Consider the following 16,020-nt stretch of genomic DNA (forward strand, 5'->3'; position numbering starts at 1 on the left):
CTCAACTAGGATTCCTGAGAAATAGATTTTACTTGTTCTGTGCTCTTTGGTAAATCATTTGACTACTTCAATATCTTCAATTGCAGAAAGAAGTAAATGGGACAATTGTCACAACACTATTGTGACAGTTAAGGTGATATGCAAAAATACTGTGAGGAGGACAGTGTTCAGCACACATAAGCATTCAATTAGTACTGGTTAATTTTATTTCTAGGCCCCAACATTCTGACACCCAGTTAGTATTTTCAGTTAAGACTGTTGGCTGTAGCCTTTCAGATGATGGTTATGATGGCTTCTTCAACTAGTCGGTCTGTTTCCAGTTTATCCCTGAAGATCACAGGCTCAGAAGGTAAGAGAAGAATATTAAGAGAATAATAATTATGTGTCAAAATCTATAGGAAATGGTCAAAGCAACATTTGTAAAAAAGTTTATAGCTTTACTTGTCCTTATTCTTAATAAAATAAAAGAATATTCTCTATGTTCCCACATTATATAAGATGAGAAAATGAGTTTTTGAAAAACTATAGAATAGGAAACTATAAACATGATAAAATAAACAAGTCGATCATGTAATAAAGAAAACTAAAACAAGTGATTAATATAACAAAAGATTACTATTAGAAAAAGACTAAGAAATACCCAACAAACAGCAAAATATAATTTAAAAAAACTAATAAAAATATAAATAAGACAGAAAATAGAGCACACATCAGGAGCACACATCTAGAAGTAGGAATACCATTTGACCCAGCAATCCCATTACTGGGTATATACTCAAAGGATTATAAATTGTTTTATTGTAAAGACACATAAACATGTATGTTTATTGCAACACTGTTTACAATAGCAAAGACTTGGAACCAACCCAAATGCCCATCAATGATAGACCAGATAAAGAAAATGTGCTACGTATACACCATGAAATACTATGCAGCCATAAAAAAGGATGAGTTCATGTCCTTTGCAGGGACAGGGATGAATCTGGAAGCCATAATTCTCAGCAAACTGACACAAGGACAGAAAACCAAACACCATATGTTATCACTTACAAGTGGGTGTTGAACAATGAGAACACATGGACATGCAGAAGGGAAGATCACACACTGGGGTCTGTTGGACTAGGGCCATGGGAGGCATAGCAGTGGGTAGGGGGATTGGGGAGGGATAACATTAAGAGAAATACCTAATGTAGATGATGGGGGGATGGATGCAGCAACCCACCATAGCAAGTGTATACCTCTGTAACAATCCTGCATGTTCTGCACATGTACCTCAGAACTTAAAGCATAATTTAAAAAAATAATAATAATTAAAAGGCAAAAAAGAAAAAACATATCAAGAACCATTTGGCATGAATAAATGCTAATATCTTTTAAATTCTGTGTGAAATAAATTATTCTCTCAAAGCACAGGAATTAACACTTACTGGGTACTGAGTTTAACAAAAGTGCCGGTTTTTTATGCACATCCTGTTTTTGTTGGTACAATACGGCAATTTTATAACTATATCCTGCTTTTACAGCAGAAACTGAAGCCTACAGAGATGAAGGTATATGACCAAGGTCACCCTGCTACTAAGAGATCCAACTGGAATTTAAATTCAGATCTACAAGACGTATGCTATTTTTATTTTTCCAAGTTTTTACACTGAAAATATAAAACAACAAAATGGTTATAAAAGGAAGAGTAAATTTTAATATACAGTTCTGAAAAGTGTTCATACATCATTATTAAAATAAGACTCAGACATGCTTGTTAGAACAAAATTCCTTTCAACTTTCAAATAGCAAATAGTAACCTAACTACTCATTTCATTTCTCAAAAAAGAAAATAATTGCAAATTTCCCACTATCAAAGAAAAAAGTGGTCTTAATCCTAATTGTGATTAAAGTCTGAATGCACATGCAACTACAGTAGGCTTTCCTCTTATAGATACCAGTTTTTAATATAAATAAAACATGCAATAAAGAAATCAAAGTTATTCCATGCTACAAGAATACTGGCATGCTATAAGAATACAACATATTCTATTTCTTTCTAAAAGGAAAACATATTCCATTTAATCTTTTTATTTCAAAAGCTTATTCATGACAAAATTTCATCAACAAAAGCAATAAGTCACTTGAAAGAATCTGGGACCCATGTCTAATGTTTTGCACGTTTAAAAATAGTAAGGCAACATGACAGCATGACGAGCTTCACAGACCTGCAACATCAGAAGCTAAGCACTGTAGGGAAGAGAAATAGACTTTACTAAAATAATCCAGCTGCTCACTAAGCAAATAGGAATAAAAAGCTGAAAGGGAGGAAGACTAGAATCTATAGTTGCTACAATCTATTATCTAAAACATTTAGTTTCCAACCCAACTGCAACCCAACCTGCAAAACCATTCAAAGAAACAGGAAAATAAAACATATACTGGGAGAAGAAAGAGGGAAGAAGAAACTGCCTGTGATAACAACCAGATATCAGATTTTACAAAGTATTCAGAGTAGCCATTAGAAATACATCCCAAGAACTAAAGACAATTATAATTATAGAAAGAAAGAAGGATATAATGACAAAAATTTATCAAATACAAAATTATCAGTATTGGTAAGGTCATAGAATTTTTTAAAAAGAAACAAATGGAAACTCTGGAGCTGAAGATATAACAACAGAAATTAAAAAATCACTAGAGGAGCTCAACAGTAGATTTGAACTGGCAGAAGAAAGACAGCCTACGTGAAGATAAACCTATGGAGACAATACAATCCAAATAAGAGAAAGGAAAAAAGAACAAAGAAAGAACACAGCCTCAGAGAAATGTAGGTATTATTAAGTACACAAACATACATGTATAAGTAGGATAAATGTAAGGAGACTTACAGATACAGCATTGTCAAAATACTGAAAGTTATAGACAAGGAGAAAATCTTGAGAGCATTAAGAAAAAAATGACTCATAACTTAAAAGGCAACCCAAATACAATTTGCAGATGACTTCTCACCAGAAACGAAGGACACTAGAAGACAGTACAAAAACATATTGAAAGTTCTCAAAAAAGGCTGCTGACCAACCAAGAATCTTATATCATAAAAACGATATTTCAAAATTTTAAATACAATGAAGAAATTTCCAAATAATCAAAAACAGAGAAGAGTTGCTGCTTGCAGTCATTTAACAAGAATAATTAAAGAAGTTCTTCAGGTTGAAAGCAAGCAACCCCAGATAGTAATTCAAATCCACACAAAAAGAGATCATCAATAGAGGTAATTATACAACTATAACAGATAGTATAAATTCTTATTTCTTTTTCTTTCTTTATTTAACTGATTTTAAAAGCAGTTGTTTTGTTGTCTATTATTTCTTTTAGCAGCGTTTTATAGTTTTCCCTGTAGGGCTCTTCCATATTCTTGGTTAGGTGTATTCCTAAGTATTTTATTTATTTGTTTCTTTGTTTGTTTGTTTGGTCGCTACGCTGAAAGAGGTTGAGTTTGTTATTTGATTCTTAGCTTGGTCGCAGTTGGCATATAGCAGAGGTACTTATTTGTGTACACTAATTTTGTATTCTGAGTCTTTGCTGAATTCACTTATCAGTTCTAGGAGCTTTTTGGATGAGTCTTTAGGGTTTTCTAGGTATATGATCATATCATCGGCAAACAGTGACAGTTTGACTTCCTCTTTACCTATTTGGATGCCCTTTATTTCTTTCTCTTTTCTGATTGTACTGACTAGGACTTCCAGTACTACACTGAATAGAAGTGGTAATAGTGGGCATCCTTGTCTTGTTTCAGTTCTCAGGGGAAATGACTTCCACTTTTCCCCATTTGGTATAATGTTGGCTGTTGGTTTGTTGTAGATAGCTTTTATTATCTTATGGTATGTCCCTTCTACGTTGATTTTGCTGAAATTTTTACACATAAAGCAATGCTGGATTTTGTCAAATGCTTTTTCTGCATCTGTTGAGAGGATCATGTGATTTTTTTTTGTTTTTAATTATGTTTATGTGGTGTACTACATTTATTGAGCTATGTATGTTAAACTATCCCTACATCCCTGGTATGCAACCCACTCGATCATGGTGTATTTATCTTTTTAATAGGCTGTTGGATTCAGTTCACTAGTATTTTGTTGAGGATTTTTGCATCTATGTTCATCAAGGACATTGGTCTGTAGTTTTCTTTTTTTGTTATGTCTTTCCCTGGTTTTGGTATTAAGGTGATACTGGCTTCACTGAATGATTTAGGGAGGATTCCCTCTTTCTCTATATTTTGGAATAGTGTCAACAGGATTGGTACCAATTCTCTGAATGCTTGATAGAATTCAGCAGTGAATCTGTCTAGTCCTGGACATTTTTTTTGTTGGAAATTTTTTAATTACCATTTCAATCTTGCTGCTTGTTATTGGTCTGTTAGGAGATTCTGCATCTTCCTGGTTTAATCTAGAGGGTTGTATATTGTCTGAAATGTATCTATCTCCTCTAGGTTTTCTAGTTTATGCACATGAAGGTGTTCGTAATAGCTTTGAATAATCTTCTGTATTTCTGTAGTATCAGTTGTAATAGCTCCCATTTCATTTCTCTTTGAGTTTTTTTAATCTCTCTTCTTTTATTGATTTATCCATCAATTTTATTTATCTTTTTGTTTAAAGAACCAGCGTTTTGTTTAATTTATCCTGTGTTTTTGTGTGTGTGTCAATTTCATTTAGCTCTGCACTAATCTTTGTTATTTAGTTATTTATTTATTTTTTTGAGACAGAGTTTCACTGTTGTTACCCAGACTGGAGTGCAATGGCACAATCTCAGCTCACTGCAACCTCCACCTCCTTGGTTCAAGCAATTCTCCTGCCTAGCCTCCCAAGTAGCTGGGACTACAGGTACACACCACCATGCCCAGCTAATTTTTGTATTTTTAGTAGAGACGGGGTTTCACCTTGTTGACCAGGATGGTCTCAATCTCTTGACCTCGTGATCCACCTGCCTCGGCCACCCAAAGTGCTGGGATTACAGGCTTGAGCGACTGCGCCCAGCCATCTTTGTTATTTCTTTCTGCTGGGTTTGGTTTGGATGGTCTTGTTTCTCCAGTTCCATGAGGTGTGACCATAATTAGTCTATTCGTGCTCTTTCAGATTTTTGATATAGGTATTTAATGCTATCAACTTTCCTCTTGTATGGGTAGAATCACTATTGTGAAAATGGCCATACAGCCAAAAGTAATCTTCAAATTTAATGCAATTTTCCTCAAAATACCACCATCATTCTTCACAGAACTAGAAAAAATCCTAAAATTCATATGAAACCAAAAACGGGCCCACAAAACCAAAGCAAGATTAAGTAAAAATAACAAATCTGGAGGCATCACATTACTCATCTTCAAACTATATTATAAGGCCGTAGTCACCAAAGTAGCATGGTACTGGTATGAAAATAGGCACATAGACCAATGGAACAGAGTAGAGAACTCAGAAATAAAGCCAAATACTTAAAACCAACTTACCTCCGACGCAGCAAACAAAAACATAAAGTGTGGAAAGGACACCCTATTTAACACATGGTGCTGGGATAATTGGCAAGCCACATGTAGAACAATAAAACTGGATCTTCATCTCTCACCTTTTACAAAAATCAATTCAAGATGAATCAAAGACTTAAACCTAAGACCTGAAACCACCAAGATTTTAGAAGATAACATCGAAAAATAATCCTTCTAGACATTGGCTTAGGCTAAGACTTCTTGACCAATACCCCAAAAGGAAATGTAACAAAAGCAAAGGTAAATAGATGGGACTTAATTAAACTAAAAAGTTTCTGCACAGCAAAATAAATAGGCAGCAGAGTTAATGGACTATCCACAGAGTGGGAGAAAATCTTCACAATCCATACATCTGACAAATGACTAATATCCAGAACCTACAAAGGACTCAGACAAATCAGCAAGAAAAAAATAAACAATCCCATGAAAAATGGGCTAAGGAGCATGAATTGGCAATTCTTAAAAGAAGATATACAAATGGCCAACAAGTGTATGTAAAAATGCTCAGCATCACTAATTATAAGGAAATTGCAAATGAAAACCACAATGCAATACTCCTTACTCCTGCAAGAAAGGCAAGAAGAAGAAGAAGAAGAAGAAGAGGAGGAGGAGGAGGAGGAGGAGGAGGAGGAGGAGGAGGAGGAGGAGGAGGAGGAAGAAGAAGGAGGAGGAGGAGGAGGAGCAGAAGGAGAAGAAGAAGGAGAAGAAGGAGAAGGAGAAGAAGAAGAAGAAGAAGGAGAAGAAGGAGAAGGAGAAGGAGAAGGAGAAGAAGAAGAAGAAGAAGAAGAAGAAGAAGAAGAAGAAGAAGAAGAAGAAGAAGAAGAAGAAGAAGGAGAAGAAGGAGAAGAAGGAGAAGGAGAAGAAGGAGAAGAAGGAGAAGGAGAAGGAGAAGAAGGAGAAGGAGAAGAAGAAGAAGAAGAAGAAGAAGAAGAAGAAGAAGAAGAAGAAGAAGAAGAAGAAGAAGAAGGAGAAGAAGAAGAAGAAGGAGAAGAAGGAGAAGAAGGAGAAGAAGGAGAAGAAGGAGGAGAAGAAGGAGAAGAAGGAGAAGAAGGAGAAGGAGAAGAAGGAGAAGAAGAGGAAGAAGAGGAAGAAGAAGAAGAAGAAGAAGAAGAAGAAGAAGAAGAAGAAGAAGAAGAAGAAGAAGAAGAAGAAGAAGAAGTGGAAGAAGAAGAAGGAGAAGAAGAAGAAGAAGAAGTAGTTAGCATGGTTGTGGTGAAAGAGGAACACTTTTACGCTGGTGGTGGGACTGTATACTAGTATAACCACTATGAAATGCAGTGTGGAGATTCTTTAAAAACTAAAAGTAGACCTACCATTTAACCCAGCTTTTCCACTAAGAGTTATCTACCCAGAGGAAAAAAAGAAATCATTATACAAAAAAGATACCTGCACATGCAGGTTTATAATAGTGCAATTGCAAAAATATGGACCCAGCCCAAATGTTTATCAATCAACAAATGGATAAATAAAATTTACTATATGTATTACCATGGACTACTACTTAGCCATAAAAAGGAATGAAATAATGGTGTGTGCAGCAACAAAGATGTAATTGGAAACTATTATTCTAAATGAAGTAACTCAGGAATGGAAAACCAAACGTCATATGTTCTCACTCACAAGTGGGAGCTAAGCTATGAGGATGCAAAGGCCTAAGAATGACACATTGGACTTTGGGGACTCAGAAGAAAGGATGGGGTGTGGCAAGGGATAAACGACTGCACATTAGGTACAGTGTACACTGCTTGGGTGATGGGTGTACCAAAATCTCAGAAATCATAACTGAAGAACTTATTCATGTAACCAAATACCACATTTTCCCCAAAAACTTACTGAAATGAAAAAATTCAAAATTTGAGAAAGCAATTTAAACAATATGGGTACCATGTATTGTTTGGCCTATAACTTACAGAAATGTGATACATTTGCCAATAAATACCATAAAGGAAGTAGATGGAATCAAAGCTGTATTGAGTTAAGGGAATGACTGCACATGTTAATTTGAATCCACAAGAACAGTTGAAGAGAAGCAGAAATGATAAATAAGAAGGTTAATATAATAAAAGGTATAAATTGAGGGTGTCCAATTTTTTGCTTCCTTGGGCCACACTGGAATAAGATTTGTCTTGGGACACACATACAAAACACTAACATTAATGATAACTGATGAGCTTTAAAAAATTGCAAAAAGGATGTGGAGAAAAAGGACTTTTACACTGTTGGTGGGAGTGTAAATTAGTTCAACCATTATGGAAGACAGTGTGGTGATGCCTCAAGGACCTAGAAATAGAAATTCCATTTGACCCAGCAATCCCATTACTGGGTACATACCCAAAGGATTATAAATTCTATTATAAAGACACATTCACACATATGTTCATTGCGGCACTGTTTACAAAGACCTGGAACTAACCCAAATGTCCATTAGTGATAGACTGGACAAGGAAAATGTGGCACATATCCACCATGGAATACTATGCAGCCATAAATATCGACGAGTTCATGTCCTTTGTAGAGACACGGATTAATCTAGAAACCATCATTCTCAGCAAACTGACACAAGAACAGAAAACCAAACACCACGTTTTCACTCATAGTTGGGTGATGAACAATGAGAACACTTGGGCACAGGGAAGGGAATAACACTCACTGGGCTGGGTTGGGGGGTGGATGGGAAGGAAGGGAAGGAGAGGGACAGTGGGGGGCAAGGAGGATGGGTAGGGATAACAGCGGGAGAAATGCCTGATGGAGGCAACAGAGGGGATGGTGGGGGAGGAATGGTGACAGCAAACCACCATGGCATATATGTACCTATGCGACAATCCTGCAGGATGCAGGATATGCACATGTACCCCAAAGCCTAAAGCACAATTTAAAAAAAATTGCAAAAAAACCTCACAATGTTTTAAGGAAGTATATGAATTTGTGTTGGGCATCATTCAAAGCCATCCTGAGCCACATGTGTCTTGTGAGCTGCAGGTTGGACAAGCTTGCTATAAATATACACCTGTCTCTTTTCTCCTATCAGCTTTTTAAAAATACATGAAGTTATATAAATTAATAATAGAAATATACTGTTGGGTTTATTACATTTATAGATGTAGTATCTATAACAATACTACCACAAGAAGAAGGAAAGGTAAATAGAACATATAGAAGTAATGTTTCTATATCTCACTTGAAGTAAACTGATTTTAAATCTGAAGCTATTTCTGATAAGATGTATATGATAAGCTCTAAAGAAACCACTGAGAAAATAATGAGTGAAGAGTCATTAAAGCGATTTAAATGGTACATTAGAAAATATTCACTTAATGTAAAAGAAACCTGTGAAGAAAACATGGAGAAACAAAAACAACATGAATCATATAGAGGACAAAATTTAAAATGGCAGACATAATCCAAGTATATTAATGATAACATTAAATGCGGATGCATTAAACAATTCAACAAATCACAAGGAAGATTTTATCAGACTAGGTTTTAAAAACCAGACCTATAACATATTGTCTACAGAAGACAAACTTTAGATTTAATGATATAAATAGATTGAAAGAAAAAGGTTGAGAAAAATATATATCATGTAAACAGAAATCACAAGAAAGCTAAAGTGACTATACTGATATCAGACTAAATAAACTTGAAAAAAAATTGTAATTGGAAGTAATAAGAGGTGTTTTATTAAGATAAAACAATCGACCCTTCAGGAAGAATTGTAAATCTATGCATTTACAATTATAAAAGAATGCAACTAATAACAGCACTCAAATACATGAAGCAAATGCTGACAAGAATGAAGAGAAAAATACGCAATTCAATCATAATAGTTGGAGGCTTTAATATCCCATTTTTAAAAATCACTATAACAACTAGGCTGAAGACCAACAAAAAAATAGACTTGAAATACACTACAAACTGACTAGACATGATAATTATTTCTAGGACACCCAACAAATGAAGAGTATACATTCTTCTTGACTGCACATGCAACATTCTCCATGATAGATTATACACCAGGACATAAAATAGACCTCAATACATTAAAAAAAATTAAATAATACAGAATATATTCTCTGACTATAATTGAGAAAAAATGTGGATATTAATAGCACACTCCTAAATCAGTAATGGGCCAATGAAAAAACCGAAAGGGAAATTATAAAATACTTTCAGATGGGTGACAATTAAGATACAATATATCAAAGCTTACAAGATGCAGCTAAAGTAGTTTTAAAGGGAAATATGTCTGTTAATTCTTACATTAAGGCCAAAGAATGATCTCAGATCAATAACCCAAACTTATGACACTGGAAAAGGAAGAGAAAATTAAACTTATAGCCATCAGAAGTAAGGAAATAATAAACATTAGAGTTGAAATTAACGAAATTGAGACTGTATAAACAATAGAGAAAATCAATGAAATCTATGCATTTCTTTAGAAATGTATAAAAAGCTGGTTCTTCGGAGTGATTGTCAAAATTGATAAACTTTTAGCATTCATGGGCCAAGAAAAAGAAGAGAGAAGGCTCAAATTCCTAGGATCAGAAATGAAAGAAGGGACATTACTACCTTCCTTACAGAAATAAAAAGCATTATAGAGAAATGCTATGATTACTTACATGCCAATAAAATGATTTAGATGAAATAGACAAATTTCTGGAAAGACACAAACTACCAAAACTGACTCACAAAGAAACAGGCAATCTGAATAGATCTATAACAAGTGAAGGAATCAAATGAATAATTTTCCAAAAATTATCTACAAAACACTCAGGTCCAGATGGCTCCACCACTGACTTCCACAAAACAGATAAATAATTACTATCAATTCTTCATAAATGCTTCCAAAAATAGAAACCAAGGAAGAGCTTTTCAATTTATTCTACAAAGCCAGCATTACACTCACTCCAAAATCAGACAAAGATATCACCAAAAAACCTAAAGACCAATATCTCAAATAAAGACAAATGCAAAATATGCAAAATACTAGAAAATCTAATCCATTTTCAAATAATTATATACCATGACAACATGGGATTTATCCTTGGTCTTAGGGATGCAAGGTTGGTTTAATACCTGAAAATGAATTAATATAATACAATATGTTGATAAAAATTTTAAAACCACATAATCATTTTAATAAAAGCAAACTAAACATTTGACAAAATCCAACATATTTTTATGATCACACAAAAACACTATAAACTTTACTTCATAAATTTCATCCATGAAAACCCCAGAGCTAGTAGCATACTTGATGGCAAAAGACTAAATGCTTTCACCCTAAAATCAGAAACAAGACAAGAATGTCTGCTTTTAATCACTTTATTTTTTCCCACATTTTACTGGAGGTCCTATTCAGAGCAGTTAGGCAAGAATAAGAAATGTGTTATCCGGACTGGAAAGGAAGAAGTGAAATTATCTCTATTCACAGACATAAAAAACCCCAAGAAATTCACTGGAAAACTCTGAAGAGTAATACAATCTTAGTAAATTTGAGGATTAAAGATCAACACACAAAAATTACCTGGATTTTTGTACACTTGTAATGAGCAGTTCAAAATGAAATTTAAAAAGCAATTTAATTTGCAACAGGATCAAAAAGAGTAAAATACTTATGAACAATTTAGCAAAAGACATGTGAATGTATACCATGAAAACTATAAAACATTGCTGAAAGAAAGTTTAAAAGGCCGAAATAAATGATATACATTCCATATTCATTAATCAGAAGACTTAATATTTTAAAATGGCAATACTTTTTAATTCTGATCTACAGAATCAACACACATCTTGCCAAAATCTCACTTAAATTTTTGGAGAAATTAAGCTGATTCCAAAATTTATATAAAACTGTGATGGATCCAGGATATTAAAACAATATTGAAAAATAACAGTGTAAGAGGATCTACACTACCTTATTTAAACACTTATTAGAAAACAGTAACTAACAAAGCAGTAAGATACTGGCATAAGGATAGACATATAGATTAGTAGAATAGAATTAAACACAGGAAATAAGCTCTTGTCTGTGATTTTAGACATGGGTGCCAAGGTCATTCAATGTAGTAAAGAATAGTCTTTAATAAATAGTGTTGGGACAAATGGATAGCCGAATGTAAAGAAATGAAGCTGGACTCTTACCTCATACTGTATGCAAAAATTAACTCAAAATGCATTAAAGGCCTACACTCAAGTACTAAAACTATCATAAAACTCTTAGAAGAAAATATAAGGGTAAATTTTTATGATCTCAGATTTGATAATAGAACTTTTAAAGATGACACTAAAATTATAAGCAGAAAAAGAAAACATAGATAAATTGGACTTCATCAAAATTCAAACTTTTGTGGTGCAAGGTACACTATCAAGAAAGTACAAAGATAACCCACAATGGGAGACAATATTTTCAAGTCACATATCTGATTAAAAACTTGTATTTAAAATATATAAAGAAGTCTTACAACTCAATAAAAAAGAAACAGCACAATTTAAAAATGAACATCAGAGCTCAGGTGCTGTGCTGGGAGCTCCGTTGTTCTGTTTAGAGCTTCTGGGAGCCCACATAGCCAAGACAATCCTAAGCAAGAAGAACATCATTGCAGACATCACACTACCTGACTTCAAACTATAGTACAAGTCTACAGTAATCAAAACAGCATGGTACTGCTACCAAAACAGAGATGTAGACAAATAAAACAGAAGAGAGGCCTCTGGAGCAACACCACACATCTACAACCATCTGATCTTTGACAAACTTGACAAAAACAAGCAATGGGGAAATGATTCCCTGTATAATAAATGGTGTTGGGAAAACTGGATACCCATGTGCAGAAAGCAGAAACTGGACCCCTTCCTGACATCTTACACTAAAATTAAATCCAGATGGATTAAAGACCTAAACATAAGACCTAACACCATAAAAATCCTAGTAGAAAACCTAGGCAAAACCATTCAGGACATAAGCATAGGCAAGGACTTCATGACTAAAACACCAAAAGCATTGGCAACAAAAGCCAAAATAGACAAATGGGATCTAATTAAACTCCAGAGCTTATGTACAGCAAAAGAAACAATCATTACAGTGAACCAGCAACCAACAGAATGGGAAAAAATTTTTGCCATCTACCCATCTGACAAAGGGCTAATATCCAGAATCTACAAAGAACTGAAACTGATTTACAAGAAAAAACAAACGTATTTAAAAGTGGGCAAAGGATGTGAACAGACATATATGAGGTCAACAAACATGAAAAAATGCTCGTCATCACTAGTCATTAGAGAAATGCAAATCAAAACCACATGGAGATATCATCTCATGCCAGTTAGAATGGTGATCATTTAAAAATCTGAAGAAAACAGATGTTGGAGAGGATGTGGAGAAGTAGGATCACTTTTACACTGTTGGTGGAAGTATAAGTTAGTGCAACCATTGTGGAAGACAGTGTGGTGATTCCACAAGGACCTAGAAATAGAAATTCCATTTGACCCAGCAATTCCATTACTGAGTATATATCCAAAGGATTATAAATCATTGGATTATAAAGACACATGCACACGTATGTTCATTGCAGCACTGTTTACAATAGCAAAGACCCAGAACCAACCCAAATTCCCCTCGATGATAGACTGGACAAGGAAAATGTGGCACATATACACCATGGAATACTATGCAGCCATAAAAATCCATGAGTTCATGTCCTTTGTAGGGACGTGGATGAATCTGGAAACCATAATTCTCAGCAAGCTGTTTAAAAATAGTGTAAGAATGTTCTCTTAACACAATAACAATCTTTTACTAAAATCCTAAATTAAACTTAGAGATGCATCACTCTCCTTAAAAACAAAACCCTGATATTATAAAACATTTATAATGAAGCATATATGGATAGCAGACAGATACAGTAGAAGAAAGAGATAATCACAATCTCTTGGAGAAAAAGAAAACAACAAGAAAGGAGATGAAATTGCCATAATATTACAGTGGGCCCTACAGAGTGTCACATTAAATCATCATATTGATCCATTCATATATCCAGTTTTTTGAGCACCTACTATATGCTCGGCAGATGTCTGACATATTTTGGTAAACAAAATGAAGATCCTGCTTTCATGGAGCTGGTATTCCACTAAGAGTAGGGATACAGACAATAAACTGAAGACATATCTAAGTGAATTCAGCATGTTAGAAGGTTGTATGGTTTGGCTCTGTATCCCCACCCAAATCTCATCTTGAATTGTAATCCTCATGTGTCAAGGGAGGAAAATGACTGGATCATGGGGGTGGTTTTCTCCATGCTGTTCTCATGATAGTCAGTTAGTTCTCATGAGATCTGATGCTTTTATAAGAGTTTGGAAGTTCCTTCTTCCTTTTCTTTTTCCTCTCCGGCCACCTTGGGAAGAAAGCGCCTGCTTCCCCTCACTCCATGATTGTAAGTTTCCTGAGGCCTTCTCAGCCATTAGGAACTCTGAGTCAATTAAATCTCCTTTGCTAATAAATTACCGTCTTGGGTAGTACAGAATCTTTGTAGCAGTGTGAAAATGGACTCATACAAAAGGTGACAAGGGCTATTGAAAAAAATAAAAGATTTAACAGACTAAGAGACAGGAGGACAGGCTGAGAGAGAGCAAGATATTGGCCTTATAGATATCTGGGAGAAGAGCATTTCCTTCTGATGCAACAGCCTCTGTAGAGGCCCTCAGGAAAGCGTAACAAATAGCAAGTGTGAAAATGGACTGCCTAACAAATAGCAAGAAAACAAACAGGACTGAAAGGACGTGGGCAAAGGAGAGAGTAGAGGGAGACTATATTAGATTGCATTGAGAGGCAGAACATGCAGGCCCTGAAAGACATTGTAAGGACTTGGATGTTCACTCTAAGTAAGATAAAGAACCATTGCAAGGTTATGATTAGAGAAGCACAAGATCTTTCTTGCATTTTAGAAGAAGCCCTGTGGCTGCTGTGTTGAAACTAGAATGTTGACAGGCAAGGGAAGAAGCAGGGTGACTTTTATGGGCTATTGTATGCAAAAGTGAAAAGGACTAGACTCAAATTTTATTTTAAAAATAGTGGGAAATGCTGCAAATATTGAGGTGAGGGAAAAAAAGAAAGCAGGGATAGTATAAGAGAGTTGAACTACCATCTACCATAATAATGAGTCAAGTAGGTAATATTTAAAATTAATAAGTAAAGAAAAAGTAAAATCATAGTATTTAGAAATATGTAATTAATAAAAGAACAGATAACTAAAATCATTTAAAACAATTGCCATTAGAGGGAGAAATGAGAAGAGGCACAAGAGATAGGTGTTTTTATTACAAGCCTTTTACTTCATTTTATTAATCATATGAATTAATTGCTTTGATAATTATTTTTATAAAGGACAAAACAAAAAAGAGCGTCTTTAACTTGATAATACTGAGTTGGGTAATTGTGCAACTGCAAGAAGTTAAAAAGGAAGAAACATGTCTAACTGTTGTGAAAGTGTATGTAAAATATCATTATTTGCAGATGGCAGAATGCCTAGTTAAAACAAGAGTCACTGAAAATATTTCAGATAAAGAGACATTTTTTAACTTACTGGTTAGATTATGTCTTGTTTAAAAAATGTTCCTCTTCAGTGCATTAAAATTGTCTTCACTACTGAAAGTTCAGTGCTAAATTTGGCACTCAACTGTACTTAGTGATTAATATCCTAGAGCTTGCTCTTTTTAATTCTGAAAAACTAAATGACCATTCATCTGTATTTTTTAATATTATATTAGTATTAAATTATTATAATATTATTGCTTTGAGATCCTTTGGTAAGGAAAAAAATGTTGTATCCTTTCATCCTAGATATTTTTGGTTTAGAAACATTTGCTGAGCAGACCAACAACAGTTCAGGCATATGCTATGCACTGGTCAAAAGTCAAGAGCAGGTCACTAGAAATAGCTTTTAATATTCACTTCCTTCTAGTCTGGAAAGGGGGAGAACTTAGTGATTTCCATCTAAGTTTAAGTCAACAAATCATGCATTTGCCCATTTGTCCACCCATGCATTTATTCATCCATTCATTTGAATTCTTAGCGAGCTAGAATAAGCTGAGCAATGGAGATGCTATCAGTAGGCTGTGTGAATAATAAATTTAGAGGACAGTTAGAGTACACTTCAGGAAGGACTAAGAGAGAGGTTTGCCTAAAGATTTGCTGGTAGAGGCAGACCCAGAGTTTGCAGGGGTGGAAAGTGATGGAGAGAGGGAGTGCTAGAGAGGCAAGAAAGGAGGTGGATTGTATTGGTTGAATATAAATAGTATAATGGACTGTTGAGAAACTGAAGAAAAGGGAAAATGCCAAAGTATAGTGGTTTGGAAGAACTACAGAGAGAGAGAGATGGACAGACAGAGAGTTGTTCAACAATCTTAACTTCAAATGGCCACGGGAGTCAGGCACGTTATATGAATGAGTGAAGTGGGTTGAATCCTGGAAAAGACAAGAGAGAGTAACTTAGACTATGGTTAATTGA

The 16,020-nt window shown here is 34.7% G+C and overlaps 1 long non-coding RNA gene across 1 annotated transcript in view; it reads left to right on the top strand.

The window, feature by feature from the left end:
• The first annotated feature begins 267 nt into the window (after window positions 1–267).
• LOC118150451 (uncharacterized) overlaps window positions 268–16,020 on the top strand; it is a 33,902-nt gene continuing 18,149 nt past the window's right edge. The window contains exon 1 of the long non-coding RNA XR_013532486.1: window positions 268–349. This is a non-coding gene — a long non-coding RNA (uncharacterized LOC118150451). The remainder of the gene's footprint in view (window positions 350–16,020) is intronic.

Source organism: Callithrix jacchus, chromosome 2, assembly GCF_049354715.1.
Source record: "Callithrix jacchus isolate 240 chromosome 2, calJac240_pri, whole genome shotgun sequence".
Classification (NCBI taxonomy): Eukaryota; Metazoa; Chordata; class Mammalia; order Primates; family Cebidae; genus Callithrix; species Callithrix jacchus.